Raw genomic sequence first — 16,953 nt, forward strand, 5'->3', positions numbered from 1 at the left:
TTTATATGTGAAATATTTTTCAAAAACATTTCATTATGCATTCTGGGAAAAACATTTGCAAACCTCTATGTATGGTTTTGGACTGGAAATTACTGGTTGAAGAATCTAGTTGGTGTTTTGAGGCTTTCTCTTCTTCAACTCTGTCTTCTTAAAAAGCTTACCAAGTTGGTGTATTGTTTCTTTTTATTTGGGTAATTACAATTTTGGTTTTAATCTGCTCTCTATTGAGTTGTAAGTTATCTTTGCAAGAAATTTAAATTGGTGTATTTTAAATTCCCTATTAGTTGTTATTTTTAAATTTCCCATTATTGATTTATAGGGGGTTATGCTGCCAAAAATTTTAATTTTGGGCAAACCGAGGAAAATTGGGGAAATAGGAAATTATTGTTTGTGAAAAGAAATTGAAAACAAAAATAACCATATGCCCTATTTAGTGTTTTAAAACCCCTGTTGTTTAAAAAAAAATGGATTTGAACTTGTGTTGGGGTTGTTTTAAATTACTGGTTAAAAATGAATATCTACTGAGTTTTATTTGTGGCTGAAAAAATATTTCCATTTGGGTCTTTTGGTGTGACTGGTAAAAAAATTAAAGTTACCTGTGCATATGTCTTATTAAACTGGGTTTTTTTATATAAAAAAATTATTATTAAAAAAAAATAAATAAATAAAATAAAATATATTTTATTGGGGTGTCGTGGTGGGCCATGGGCCACCACGTACCCATGGGTGGGGAGTTGTGGCTTCCCCAACCCATGGGGGGGGGGGGGGTGGGGGGGGGGGAGGCGCGCCATGGTTGTCAGCCACAATGTGGCCACCCACCACAACCTTGGTTGTGGGTGGGGGACCACGTCGTGGCCCCCAAGCCACTGCCTCCCTTAAAGGGGGTTGTGTGGCAGCACCTATAAAAGGTTTGTTATGTTTTTAAAAGAATTTTTTTTAAATTGTTTTATTTATTTATTATTTAATTTGTGTGTGTGTGTGTGTGTGTGTGTGTGTGTTTTATACGATTAAAAAAAAATGTGTTTTGGAAAATGCGGAAAATAAAAAATAGGGGGTTATTTTATTTTGGGAAATAAAAGAATGAATATTTTATTTTGGAAAAGAAAGAAAATATTAGATTAGTAAATAAATGAATGAATATATATGTGTGTATGTACATATACATGTGTGTGTGTGTACACACACATATATGTATGTGTGTGTGTGTATATATATATATATACACACACACATATACACACACACACATATATGTGTGTGTGTGTATATGTATATATGTATATATGTATATATAGATTTATATATATACATACACATATATACATATACATATATACATACATGTATATGTATATATGCATACACATATATATACATATGTATGTGTATATGTATACATATATGTATATATGTATACATGTATACATATATACATATATACATACATATGTATATATCTGTATACATATATGTGTATATATATATATATACATGTGTGTGTGAGAGAAATGTGGTGCAAGGAAATGGAAAATTCAGTTTCAAAAGGGTCCACACACCAATGGGACTCTTGGTGCAAGTTATGGAGCTATATTGAATAGCTCAACTTTCCAAGGGATGTTCCATTATTCTCTATCTCACAGGATCCTTCAATTCAATGCCTTTACACTCAAATCACTGAGAAAAGTGACTTAGGAATCACAACTCCAAGAATGAAGGATGTTTGATTAATTTATCATGAATGCATTCCTAGATGTGTATGGTATTGAAACTAGAAAGATTTAAACTATCATGAATATGATGTTATGATAAAGATGTCTAGTCCTGTCCTAACAATATATACTAGTCTAACATGGCTGTGCTATGATATTTAAATTTGCTTCTAAAATGCTTATTTAAAATGATTTTATCAAGAGAGGCTAAATGCTTAGTAAAATAACTATAGATTAGATACATGAAACTTGGATATTTTTAGAACTAGGTTGTCTCTTCTTCAACTCAGTTTTGTGATGAAGACTTGTTCTTCTCAAAATATGAGGAGTGGTCATACACAAATGATCAATGATTTCCTTTGATGTTGGATTGTGATACTTTGTTTGAAAAAAATCAAGCTTACTTTATCAAATAGAGGTTTAGATTCACCCCCATGACAAAGTGTGTCAAATGATATGGATAAGAGTCTCCCGATATGGAAACTCGATTTGATAGCTTTAAGGATTAAACTCGGTATTTTGTTTGTGATAGGATCCGTTAGATGGTGAAACTTTGATCAATGTGATGATATTGCCTGATTTTTGTTGGATGAAGTCTTATCTCGAGCTAGTTTAAGATTCGACAAATTCATTCTAAGGATGCTTGCTTGATTTTGGATTTGTTTTCTCTGATGATCTGGTTCGGATTTTGACTGGTGAGTTTGACAAAAGGTCCAAAAGGGTATTTAGGACTGGTGATAATTTTTTTCCAAAATGCCTAGTTTACTCTCTGATTTTTTGTGTTTTTACCCTGCGCTAAAACAAAGACTGGATGCGCTAATTAATGATCTAGATGCACCACAGGAAATTCCCTATGCACTAAGTTGCCTATGTTACGCGCTACTCAGTTTTGAAAACAGTTTCTGACTAGAAAGGTTATGCGCTAATATGATCTGATTACGCGTTGTAGTTTAGACTAAAGGTGCTAAGTTATGCCTCCAATGCGCTATTCTGATGCTCAAAAGTGCTAGTATGGTCTCACAAAGTGCTACTGAAATTCTAACTTTTATGATATCGGTTATGCACTAGTTTAACTGATGAAAGTGTTATAGGCTGGTTTGAATGCGCTATAAAATGGTTGAGACGTGCTAGGAGGTTGCTCCTACACGCTAAACTGCATCAATTGCTTTGTTTTTGGCTATTTTTAGAAATCTTAACACTTGTTTGTTTTGATGGATGATTTTCTGAAAATAACTTGAAAACAAGACATAAAAGAGATAATCAATTTTGTCTATGTTAAACAAATAGTGTATGTTCTGTGAGGATGTGTTCAAATCCCCAATGTTTTCATAGGTTTGGATAACAAATAATACGAATCAGATGGACTCTTTCTTCAAGGGTCATCATCAATATCATAGCCCACTAGTCTCGATACTCCGTCAGCTCAAACAACCTTGTCACCCCCTAGGGGGCACTCATTTTTTTGCCTTTTGCTAGAAATTAACTCAAAGTGAATTGTTTCACAATTGAGTAGTTATGTTGGGAGATATATGGTGAGTGATCTTGGGGGCGGATTCTTCCCCACCCTTGCACTATGATATTGAAGATGTTTGGATACTAACTCAGCTCAAAGTTTCTATTTCTAAAGTTCTTAATCAAGCTTTCGCTCAGTCTTCAGTGATAAACTCCCTCAGGAGGATTCCCAACCTTTAGAACAAAGGCTTTACGTATCTTAAAGATACTGGGGGAAGGCTAATCGTTGAGCAAAACCGTTGAAGGGACTTTCGTCAACCTCCACTTTTGATTATAGTGGGTTGGAACACTTGGCGATAAAGTCGTTTCCCACTTAGGTCGTTCCCCTCTCACTGACCATTTAAATGGCGCTCTAAGAGCAACTCGAGAGGGCAGGCCTTCTAAAGGTTTTAAGTACTTGAAATGAAGAAAGCATGAAAGAATGGTGTGGCTTTTTTGTCACCTAGTTAAGGGGAGAGCATATACCTTTCACTTTCGAGACAAAGCAAACAATCTTATTTTTAACCTTTAAAGCAATGATTTGATAACTTCTATTTGGAGATGTTGCTCCAACAAGCATGATGTTATTTTTAACCTTTCATAGCAAAGTGTGTATTTCCAAAACTTTTGTAAAACAAGCCTGGTCAACAAAATAAATCATGATGTTTGGTCAACAAAATTAAAGTCGATAAGCGAAAACTTTCCTTATTTGCCTTGCACAAAATAAAGATGGGGTTCTTTTAATTTTGCAATGAATTGAAATTGATCATTTTAGGCACCAAAGGAAGGCAAAGTTTGTTTTGACCTTGCTAAAAGTAAATTTGCTTATTCTTTTTAGAGCCCCAAATGAAATGTTTTTCCTAACTTGCAGGAATGAAAGGTTTGTTTAGTTGTTCTTTTTACCATGTAATGAGGAAAAGATGAAGTTTTGTTTTAAACACCAAAAGGAAGTATGAATTTTGTTTTAAGCATTCAAACAAAATTATGAGGTTTATTTTAAGCTTTTGCAAAAAAAAAAAAGAGCGAGTTCTTTTTAACCAACTTTTGAAAGAAAGCAAAAAAAACAAAAAACTAACTCATGTCACTCCTGCACAAAAGGGTTAGAACGTGCATAAAATCAGTTAGCAAAAACAATCAAATTTTTAGTGTAGGCTTATACAAGCCTAAAGTGATCTTCCTTCGTTTACAAATTTTGCCTTTGTGTTACATTAATGCGCTAAACTGTTACACCTATAAGCTACAGAAACACACAGAAGCGCTACAAAATGATCTATATGCGCTAAATTGATTACTGGATACACTAGTCTATTTTCTTAATGCGCTATAATTTTATAGTTGACAATCAGAATATTATGTGCTAACTAAAATGCCAAATGCGCTAATGAAAGAGTCTTATGCGCTAACATTAAACCAGATGCGCGAGCCAAGGGTTTCTATGCGCTAACAAAATGTTCCAATGCGCTAACTCAGCTTTTCTACATACCTGCAATGTTACTCCTGCTTGAAAAACAATATGTTTTATGGGGTTATTCCCCACGGTGGGCACCAGAAATGTGTGTGGGAAATGTGGTGCAAGGAAACAAAAAATTTGGTTTCAAAAGGGTCCACACACCAATGGAACTCTTGGTGCAAGTTATGGAGCTATATTGAATAGCTCAACTTCCCAAGGGATGTTCCATTGTTCTCTATCTCACCGGATCCTTCAAGTCAATTCCTTTGCTCTCATATCACTGAGAAAAGTGACTTAGGAATGACAACTCCAAGAATGAGGGATGTTTGATTTATTTATCATAAATGCATTCCTAGATGTGTATGATATTAAAACTGTTGGCATTATGTGAACCGGTATGAGGACATGATGACATTGTATGTTGTCATTGATGTCAATATGTTGAAGAAGAGAGAACCGGTATGTTACCAAAAATCGGTATATGTTAGAACCGGTATATGTGCCAAAGTGAAGCAGTGTGTTTGTTTAAGGTGAATAGACATGTGGTTATGGGAATCGGTACATGGAAGCTTTGTATGACTACCGGTTGGTAGTCTCAACTTCAGGGTTTCTGGTTGAAGTGCTTCAAGCCTGTGTGACTCAACTAGTGACTTTGTGTGATGAGTTAGCATTATAACGAAGAACAGATCATGTTGTCACGTTATCCTTGTGCGCATGAAGGATCTTGCATGAAGGAGATTGTTCCTGTCTACCTCAAGAATGTGTGAAGTTTGTAAACGGTGAAAATGCGTGATGGGTTATCAGCCGCCATGAAAGCGATGGAAAACAAACAATGGAGAACATCTTGAGATCGGTTCAAGACTGTTGCATTTAATGCAATGTACTCAATGGTCAGGATTGAACCGTTTGAATTGCTTAACCTAACAAGTTTAGGGTTTAGGGTTTATGCTACCGACCTATTTGTTTCCTATAAGGTTGATGTTGTGTTTCTTTCTGAGGTTGTTGAAAAAAGTTGTGTGTGTGTATCCAAGTGAAGAGATACATGATTCTTGCCAGACCAGAGAAGAGAAGTGATACCTGCAGAGTGTAAGTGCAGAAGGTGAAGAGGAGTTAAAGCAGATCTGCATTGGCATTGAGTGTTGTTACCAAATCATTCTAATACCTGTTGATCTCTAACCACTTCAACAGTTGGGAAATCCCTTAACAGGGTAGCTTTAACCAGCTTACTGTAAATCCTTTAACAGGGTGACTCAAAACCATTGAGTTCTTGAAATCCTCTAACAAGGTAACCTTTAACAGGGTTTAACCCTTAACCGGGTATTCTAGCCATCCCTTAACTGGGTGATCCCTAACAGGATCGGTTCCTAACATAATCTATTGTATCAATCTTTAACCGGATAAGGCTCCTAACAGAGCGGACTTCTAAAGAGTTCAAAAACAATTTGTGGATATTCATCCCCACCGTGGTTTTTCCCAGTTGGGTTTCCACATGAAAAATTTGTGTGTCATGTGTGGTGTTATTCATGTGATGGTTTAAGTGATTTGTGTCTGAAGGTAAATCATGTTGATCTAGTTGTTTATACATTTTGATGATAGATTACATGTTCATGCAATAGGATGAAATGGAAATGAAGTATTAGATTGTATGAAAAGATAAGTGTCAACCGGTTTATGCTTGTCTTAGTTACTCTGGGTTTTTGCCGGTTGTACTCTGTTTAAGACCGGTGTTACTATTTGTCTACCAAAGCACAGTGTCTGTTGATAAACCGATTTTAGGAATGTGTTTTTGTCTTTACTGATTCACCCCCCCCCCTCTCAGTACCGGTTTAGTACTATCCGTTCATCATTGATTCATCAATTGGTATCAGAGCGTCCTCCAGGTCCTCTGTGTTATAAGCTTAACCGCTTGAGGAAAAGATCCCAGTGTAATGATGAAGAGGGAAGGTCCAAAGTTCAATAGAGATAATTTCAATATATGGAAAGACAGAATGAAGATATACATTAGAAGCATGGGTGCTCAACACTGGAGCTATGTTGAGAATGCTTATGTTGCCCCTACCGGTACTCTCACCGATGACCAAAAGAGAGAGATGCAGGAGAATGGGCAAGTCATGGAAGCCCTAATTAGTAGTTTATCTGATATTGAGTTTATTGATGTCCAAGATAAAGTAAATCCCAAAGAAGTATGGGATACTCTTGAAAATATCTATGGTGGTGATGAGCATGTAAAACAAGCTAAGGAAGAAAGGCTTAGAGGGACGTTTGAAGACATACGGATGGTTGAAGGTGAAACCATTGAATAGTATGGAATAAGAATCAAAACTATTGTCGGAGATATCAAGAGTGTAGGTGGTAAAATGGAAGATTTCACTGTGGTAAGCAAAGTTCTGAGATCCTTATTACCGGTCTATGCAATAAGGGTTGATGCTATTCAGGAGTTGAGATCAATAGACAAGACTAAGGTGCAATTTAGGAGTTGAGATCAATAAACAAGACTAAGGTATCCCTAGACTCCATCATTGCAAAGTTGACAGCCTATGAGCTAAATAGTTTTGATGGCAGTGTTCAAAAGACTGAATCAGCTTTTAAAGCTTCTGTTGTACCATCCAGAAAAGGAAAAGAAGCAAGCACTAGTGGTGAACCAAGATAGACCAGAGAAATGGATGATGAGGAGATTCTGATGGAATTTGAAACTCTTCTTGCCAGGAAACTTCCTAAAGGAACTAGTAAATGCAGAGGTAAGCTCCCTTTGAAAGGCTTTTCTTGTAACCGGATATGAGATATTGCTATAAACTGTCCTAATGGTGACAACAAGGACAAACCATAAAGGTTCAAGAAATTCAAAGGAGGAAACCGGAGAAACTATTTTGTGGCAGTTGATGAAGGTGTCATAGATGAGGAATCAAAAGATGAAGAAAATGAAGATATTGTGTTTGTTGCCGTCAAGGAAGATGTGTCAGACAAGAAGGCTCTTGTCTCCTGCTTTGATAATTCCAATGAGTGGATTATTAATAGTAGCTGTTCTCACCATATGACTAGTGACCAGAGCAAGTTTCTATCCTTGGAAGAGTATGATGGTGGTGTGGTTCGCTTTGGTAATGATGCACCATGTATGGTCAAAGGTAGAGGGTCCATCTCTCTGAATGGAAAGAGTAGTGCTGACAATGTGTATTGGGTTGATGGTCTCAGACACAACCTTCTAAGTGTTGCCCAGTTGAAAGATAGTGGTCTCACTCTGGAATTCAAGAATGGAGTGTGCAGAATCAAAGGAAAGAATGGTGAATTGGTGGCAACTGGCATGCAGACCAAAGGTAATTTATTTCAGCTGAATGCAAATATCAATACATGTCTTATGGCCAAGTTCGATGACAACTAGATATGGCATAGGAGACTCTGCCATGTAAATTTTGATAACATTATGAAGACCAGTAAGATCAAGGCAGTTAGAGGGTTGCCGGTGCTGAGCAAACCAGAAAATACCTTGTGCAGAGAGTGTCAACTGGGGAAAATATCTTCCTCAACCTTTAAAGGTAAACCTTTCACTGCTGACAATTTACTTGATCTTGTGCATACTGATTTGTGTGGTCCTATGAAAACTAGGAGTGTGCAGGGTGATAGGTACTTCATGATTCTCACTGATGACTGCTCAAGAATGATGTGGGTCACATTCTTGAAAGATAAGCCTGAAGATTTTGGAAAGTTCAAAGCTTTCAGAGCATTAGTGGAGAAGGAAAGCGGTAAAATCATCAAGTGTCTTAGAACTGATCAAGGAGGGGAATTCACTTCCGGTGAATTCAACAAGTACTGTGAAGAACATGGCATCAAGAGGCAATTGTCTACCACCCGGACTCCACAGCAGAATGGCCTAGTAGAGAGGAATAACTGGACTGTGTTTGAAGCAACAAGAATAATGCTAATTCAAGGAAAGGTTGCACACCTTTTGGAGAGAAGCGGTGAGCACTGCAATCTACACAATGAACCGGGTACTCATCAAGAAAGGTAAGGATAAAACTCCTTATGAGTATTGGACCGGTAAGACACCTGTGATTAGCTATTTTAGAGTGTTTGGTAGCAAATGTTACATCAAGAGGAGCGAACACCAAAGCAAATTTGATGCGAAATGTGATGAGGGAATATTCCTAGGGTATTCCACCAAGAGCAAAGCTCTCAAGTGTTTCAATAATAGGACTCAGAGAATTATGGAAAGCATTAATGTGAGAGTTGATGAAACCTCTGAGAAAAATGAAGAAACCGGCAGTAAGAGAGCGGTAAATGAACCGGTTGTAACCTTCTGGGAACTAGTTGCCAGTCAACCAAGTACCAGTAATAGTGTTCCTACACCAGAAGATGTAGATGCTGATACTGATGGAGATGAGGATGAAGAAGAAAATCAAGAGGAACCTGTTAAGACCATTCCTTGGTATGTCAAGCTGAATCATGATCCTAAGTAGATCATAGGAGATAAGGATGTAGGAATCCTTACAAGAAGAAAGGTCAGAGAAAACTCATGTATGATCTCTGAATTTGAGCCTAAATCATTCAAAGAGGCACATAAAGATGAAGATTGGATCAAGGAAATGGAAGAGGAACTTGACCAGATAGAGAGAAATGGTACATGGTCTTTGGTACCCAGACCGGAGCATAAAAATGTCATAAGTACCAAATGGGTTTTCAGAAATAAGTTGAATGAGGATGGCATAGTGATTAGAAACAAAGCCAAGCCGGTGTGTAAAGGATATGCCCAAGAAGAAGGCTAAGATTATGGAGAAACCTTTGCTCCTGTAGCCAAATTGGAAGGAGTTCATATGCTTCTTGCATATGCAACTTTTAAAGGATTAAAAGTATATCAAATGGATGTAAAATATGCATTCCTAAATGGTGTACTTGAAGAGGAGGTGTATATAGAGCAACCAGATGGGTTTGCCCTATCTAAAGACAGTGACATGGTGTGTAGGCTACATAAAGCCTTATATGGTCTAAAGCAGGCACCTAGAGCATGGTATGAACGCCTGCACTCCCATCTTGTGAAGATTGGATTTGAGAGAACAAGCGAATATAGCAATATCTACTTCAAATCTGAAGGAGATCAGATCCTGATCTGTGAGGTATTTGTTGATGACATTATCTTTGGTGGAGATGACAAGATGAGTCATGAGTTTGCAAATGAGATGAAGAAAGAGTTTGAGATGTCACTCATAGGGGAGATTAAGTTCTTCATTGGACCACAGATTCAGCAAATGAAATATGGAATCTTTATCACTTGGTCCAAGTATGTCAAAGAGGTGTTGAAAACCTTTGGCATGGAAGATAGCAAATCGGTTGGTACACCGATGGTGACAGGTTGTAAACTATCCAAAAAGGATGACTCAGTATTGGTTAATGAGAAGGAATACCGGTCAATGATTGGTAAGTTGCATTATGTAGTGCATAGCAGACTAGATATTGCACATGCAGTTGGTATTACTGCAAGGTTCCAAAAAATTCCAAGAGAATCCCACTTGGTTGCAGTCAAGCGGATTCTTAGGTATCTGAAGGGAACTATTGATTATGGATTGCGATATCCATATAGCAAGGATTTCAACTTGAAAGTATTCACAGATGCTAATTGGGTAGGTAATGTGGACGACCGGAAGAGCACAACCGGTGGTGCATTCTTTCTCGGTGGTAGACTGGTCTCATGGATGAGTAAGAAGAAGAGTTGTATCTCTTAGTCTACAACGGAAGCAGAGTATGTTGCAGCTTTCATGAACTGCACTCAGACAATTTGGATGAAGCATGTATTAAATGGCTTCAGAGTTCCTATATTTGAACCGGTAAGTATATTTTGTGACAATACTAGTGCAATTAACATCTCCAAGAATCCGGTTTTACATTCTAGAACCAAGCACTTTGAGCTTAAGTATCATTTCTTGAGGGAAAAGGTTCAAGACAAAGAGATTGCACTGGAACATGTTTCTAGTAAGAAGCAATTAGCAGACATATTCACCAAGCCTCTCCCAAAAGCTACATTTATGTACTTAAGAGGTGAATTAGGGGTGCTGCCCCTTCAGGAGGTGAACTTAAGAGGATTGATGTGTTGAAGAATGCTACTCCTCAGGGGGAGTAGCATAATGGAATAGGGAATCTTGTGCCTCCACTTTGGCATTGTTGTCAAAGGGGGAGAAGAAGTGAAGTGGAGAAGATATCTGCAGAAATTGGGGGAGAAGATGTGAAGCAGAGAGATATCTTTGTATATTGCCATCAATGCCAAAGGGGGAGATTGTTGGCATTATATGAACCGGTATGAGGACATGATGACATTGTATGTTGTCATTGATGTCAATATGCTGAAGAAGAGAGAACCGGTATGTTACCAAGAACCAGTATATGTTAGAACCGGTATAACATTATGAGCCGGTATATGTGCCAAAGTGAAGCGGTGTGTTTGTTCAAGGTGAACCGACATGTGGTTATGGGAACTGGTACATGGAAGCTTTGTATGACTACCGGTTGGTAGTCTTAACTTCAGGGTTTCCGGTTGAAGTGCTTCAAGCCTGTGTGACTCAACTGGTGACTTTGTGTGATGAGTTAGAACTATAACGAAGAACAGATCATGTTGCCACGTCAGCTTTGTGCACGTGAAGGATCTTGCATGAAGGAGATTGTTCCTGTCTACCTCGGGAATGTGCGAAGTCTGTAAACAATGAAAATGCGTGATGGGTTATCAGCCACCATGAAAGCGGTGGAAAACAAATGATGGAGAACGTCTTGAGATTGGTCTAAGACTATTGCATTTAATGCAATGTACTCAACAGTCAGGATTGAACTATTTGAATTGCTTAACCTAACAAGTTTAGGGTTTAGGGTTTATGCTACCGACCTATCTGTTTCCTATAAGGTCGATGTTGTGTTTCTTTCTGAGGTTGTTGGCAAAAGTTGTGTGTGTGTATCCAAGTGAAGAGATACGTGATTCTTGCCAGACCAGAGGAGAGAAGTGATACCTACAGAGTGTAAGTGCAGAAGGTGAAGAGGAGCTAAAGCGGATCTGCATTGGCATTGAGTGTTGTTACTAGATCATTGTAATACCTATTGATCTTTAACCACTTCAACAGTTGGGAAATTCCTTAATAGGGTAGCTTTAACCGGCTTACTATAAATCCTTTGACAGGGTGACTCAAAACCATTGAGTTCTTGAAATCCTCTAACAAGGTAACCTTTAACAAGGTTTAACCCTTAACCGAGTACTCCAGCCATCCCTTAACCGGGTGATCCCTAACAGGATCGGTTCCTAATAGAATCTATTGTATCAGTCTTTAACCGGACAAGGCTCCTAACATTGCGGACTTCTAAAGAGTTCAAAAATAGCTTTTGGGTATTCATCCCCACCGTGGCTTTTCCCAGTTGGGTTTCCATGTGAAAAATATGTGTGTCATGTGTGGTGTTAAACATGTGATGGTTTAAGTGATTTGTGTCTAAAGGTAAATCATGTCGACCTAGTTGTTTATACATTTTGATGATAGATTACTTGTTCATGCACTAGGGTGAAATGGAAATGAAGTATTAGATTGTATGAAAAGATAAGTGTCAACCGGTTAATGCTTGTCTCAGTTACTCTGGGTTTTTGCCGATTGTACTCTATTTAAGACCGATGTTACTGTTTGTCTGCCAAAGCACATTGTCTGCTGATAAACCAGTTTTAGGAATGTGTTTTTGTCTGTACTGATTCACCCCCCCCCCCCCTCTCAGTTCCAGTTTGGTACTATCCGTTCATCATTGAGTCATCAAAAACTAGAAAGATTTAAACTAGCATGAATATGATGTTATGATAAAGATGTATAATCCTATCCTATCAATATATACTAGTCTAACATGGGTGTGCTATGATATTTAAATTCACTTCTAAAATGCTTATTTAAAATGATTTTATCAAAGAGAGGCTAAATCCTTAGTAAAATGACTATAGATTAGATGAATGAAACTTAGATATCCTTATTGAAAATGAGGAATGAGAGCTCTATTTATAGGAAAAATAGGGTGATGGATGGTCAAGATTGGATAATCTTAACAAGGGCCAAGATTGAAAGTTATCAATCCATATTTACAATTCTCACCAATGAAATGGTGACAATTGTCGGCAAAGATTGCTTGAGAGAAGATGTAAGAAGCATTAAATGCTTGAGAAGACATTAAGGTTACCCTAGGAGGTAAGGGTTAAGGTTAAGTTAGGGTTATCCATTGGGTAAAGATTTTACCCAAGAGGTAAACTCTTGTGCAAGGGTTAAAGGGATAACCAAGGCTAAAGCCATGAATGCTTGATGAGACCCTTGGGTTAGATGGGGGTTGAGTTAGAGAGAAAGTCTCTAATCATGCAAGAAGGTTGAGTTAACCATTAATGGTTATGAAGACTTTGGAGGTTAACTTGTTGAATACATAAAGCCTTTAATGGTTTTCAAAGACTTTGAGGGTTTGAGAAGTGACTTCCCTTTGGTTAGGGATGTGACAATATTTAAGAGATGGATTAGGGTAAATTAGAAGTGATTAGAAGAATCTAGAAGGGGGTTTAGAGAGGAAAGTGGGGGATGTAGGATTTTACAAGTGGATGGAGGGGAATTTTAATTAAAATAAATTACTTTATTTCAACAAAAATAGATGCAACTTGCATAAATACAAGTGGGGGATTTAAATAAATAAATTAGATTTATTTACTTGCAAGGATCAATTTAATTAAATGTAAATTTAATTAAAAAGGGAGAAAGGGGAATAAATTAAATAAAGTGATTTATTTAATTAAAGGCTATGAAAGGCTTAGGCGAACTTAATTAAATAAATTAAGTAATCTAATCAAATAGATGAGTGTGAATAATTTAATTAAATAGAGGAATGAGGTTTAAATGAATATTAAATATTCACTTAGGAAAGTGGTCATTTTATACACCTACAATATATATATATATATATATATATATATATATATATATATATATATAATTGTGGCTTTGGATTTGTAGTGAAATGGTTGTTATTAAATGGTTTATTTTGAAACTTAGAGGAGTAAGAAGACCTTGGTCAATTTTGTGTTTAAATGAAATAGAAAAGAATTGTTATTCTAGATTAGCGAAGGTGCTTGTTTTAATTTGACTATTTTTACATTTAATTTGGAAAATGCAAGTCCTTGGTTTAATGAAATTAGACGCTTCCATGTGGTCTTGTTCGTTGGTCAGTCGTGTGACTTGGCTGAGTTTTGTCAATTGGTTTAACCTTCGTGCAAGGGCTTGTATGGCCAAGTGTTTTCTATTGTCTTGAACTCCATTGTATAACTTCATTTTGGTACTTTGGTTTTGGAGTTCGTTGGGACATTTTTGTTTAGTTCCATAAGGGAGAGTGACTTTCGAGTGGGGGCCATTCCCAAAGAGGTTAGCAGGATAACCCCTCGAAAGTTGTATAAGTAAGTGATAACTTAATAATATATTAGGGGATTGGTTAGATGAAACATTAAGTAAGATAATTATACCTCGCTCACGGTTGAGTGATAGTACAGACTCAAGATGCAGTGAGAAGGCCTGGAATGGAAAACCAACAACCTTGTCCTCACGAAAGGATTGTTTGGGTTCACATGAGACTTGGATGGAGTTGGGGGTTCGTGAGAGGTTACCAGGATAACCCAAGATGGGGGCTGGGACCTATGGAGGATTTCCAGTATAACCATACCAAGCTATGTGATGACACTCTCCCCTTATGATCACTAGTGTGTAGCCTTGTTGGTATCACCTGAAATTTGTTATGAAGTCATGTTCTATGATTTTATACTTCATGTGAGTCTTTCTGATGTTGTGTTTCGACCATGTGTGTGCATACCTTGTAGGTTGCTAGTGGGTCTTATTTCTATCTCCTAGCACAGTGGGGTGGTTCTTTTTGAGCCACATGGTCGGGTGGTAGTGCCACTTTCCATCGAGTGTGTTTGTTCCTTCTTGCAGGAGTTGGCTTCATAGGTGTTCTAGTTGCACTTGGATTTGAGCGTCTTGTTATTCAGTTTTATCCTTTTTGTTATTTTGGATCATTCCTTGTATAACATGGACCTTATATGGTCAGTTGTAATTATATGATATTTATGCCTTCATGGCAAAATGTAAATTGTAAACATTATCTGATCTTTTGAGACTTAGTGATTCAAGGAAATGTAATGTTATTTTTATCTTATGATGCAAAACAAATGTATGAATGGAAACTAAATGGTTAAATGCATATGTTTTATTAGATTATCAGATGCAATGTAATGAGAAGAATCCTCATGAATGAAACCTAGACTTGTTAATAATATTGTATACTATTGGATAAATGTAATTAAGTTTTTATGTTTAATAATCTTAATTGGATTAATTAGTGCTAAGCAATGCTAGTTTAAATCATGTTAACCAAGTTGGGAAACCCTTTAGGTGTTAAGTTAAGTCTTTCGTTGTGTAATATAAATGTAATGTTAACTCAATGTATCATTACACTTGTTAAAGTTTAAAAAAATAAATTATTTACACTCTTTTCAAGTGTTTTAGTTTAATCCTTTCGAGGTTTCCTGGCATGGCATTACACTTTTATCTCCCTTTTAATTCAAAAGGGATATTTCATAACTTTATTATCTCTTTTGGGGAAAAAATCCCATAATAGTGACGATGTAATAAAGCAGAATAAGACCCATAATATTGATTTAAATATTAATTTAAATCAATAGAGGCTCCATAATAAATAGAGGAATGGGAAATACTAAAATAGGTTCTAGCAAAGTGAGAAATTGGACACACTAATAAAGGTGTACAATTTACAACACTATAGTATCTGTAGACACATAAATATGTCCACGAATTAAATGAACATTTAATATTTATTTAATACACTAATATTCCTCTATTAATTAAATTTATATTTAATTAATTTGCTATTAGCATCTTCTTCTATCCTAGTTAAATAAATTTATTTAATTACTAACTATAGTCCCATCTATTAAATAAATTAATAAATTTATTTAATTCCCCTTTCTTCTCATTTAATTAAATTAAATATTTATTTAAAAACCCTCATCAAACCCCTATTTAAGTAAATCAATATTTATTTAAAAATACCATCCACTTGCATTCTCCTACAAATGCAAGTTGCACTCCTTATTTTAATTAAATAAAACATTTAATTAAAAGGCCTATTTATCCTTACCCACTTGCCAAGCTCACTTGCTCACTAATCCCCTTCTAGATTCTTCCAAGCCTTTCTAAATTATCCTAATCCCTCTTCTAATCATTTGCACAATCCTAAACCAAAATTAACCCCCAACCCATCATCTCAACCATTTAAGACTCTTACAAAGTCATAAATGCTTCCCTTATTCAACACACTAATCCACATGGGTCTTGACCCTTTAGTCAAGGCTTAACCATGGGTAAAATTTGCATACGAGTTTACCCATTGGATAATAACCTTACCCTTGGATAATAGCTTTATCCAATAACCCAACCCATATGAGGTTACCCTCATGTCTTCTCACACATTAAATGCTCCTTCCCTGTCCTCTCAAGCCATCTCATGCTGACACTTGTCATCATGGGATTGGGTTGAAAAACATCACATGGATCATGAATCATCCAATCTTGGCCCTCCACAAACTAGATCAATCTTGACTATCCAATCTTCTATTTTGCCTATAAATAGAAACCTTCTCCTTAAGCAAAGGAGGAAACATTAGAGCATTGTTATTATAGTGAAATTTGTATAGATAATTAGATATTTCTCATAGCATCACTCTTTGCATTTGCATAGCATATGTTTTCATTTTCAACCATCTTGAATCTCCATTTGCCATCCATGGTTAGTGCTAAAAGTTGAGAGCTACACTCATTCGAAACTTGGAGAGGAGGGAAACAAGGGAGGAGAAACAAAGGCATCATGGAAGCATCTTAGGGAGACACTTCTCCTTTCTTTTGTTTTGTTCATGCTTCATTTATGCTTTTAAATCTCCTTTGATATGTTTTTGGAATGGTTTTTAGTTCTTTGTTTTGGTTTTATGGTAGAAACTAACATATTAACATTGAATTTTTGTTTTTGGCTCTTGTCCACATTTCCATGCATCAGTATCTAAAGCTTTGTTCATGCATTTGGAATATATCTTTGTTATGTTTGCATCATGTTATGTTCTATGATTCTTCATTCTAGCCAAGGGATGTCATTTACTACACAATAGTTTATTAATTTATTGGCCTCTATGAATTGTGATGCTCCATTTTAAACCTTAAAAATTATTGACCTACTATGCATATTGTCCTTTTGAATACACTTCCTCATAAT

This window comes from Cryptomeria japonica, chromosome 8 (genome assembly GCF_030272615.1).
Source record: "Cryptomeria japonica chromosome 8, Sugi_1.0, whole genome shotgun sequence".
In the NCBI taxonomy this organism is placed as follows: Eukaryota; Viridiplantae; Streptophyta; class Pinopsida; order Cupressales; family Cupressaceae; genus Cryptomeria; species Cryptomeria japonica.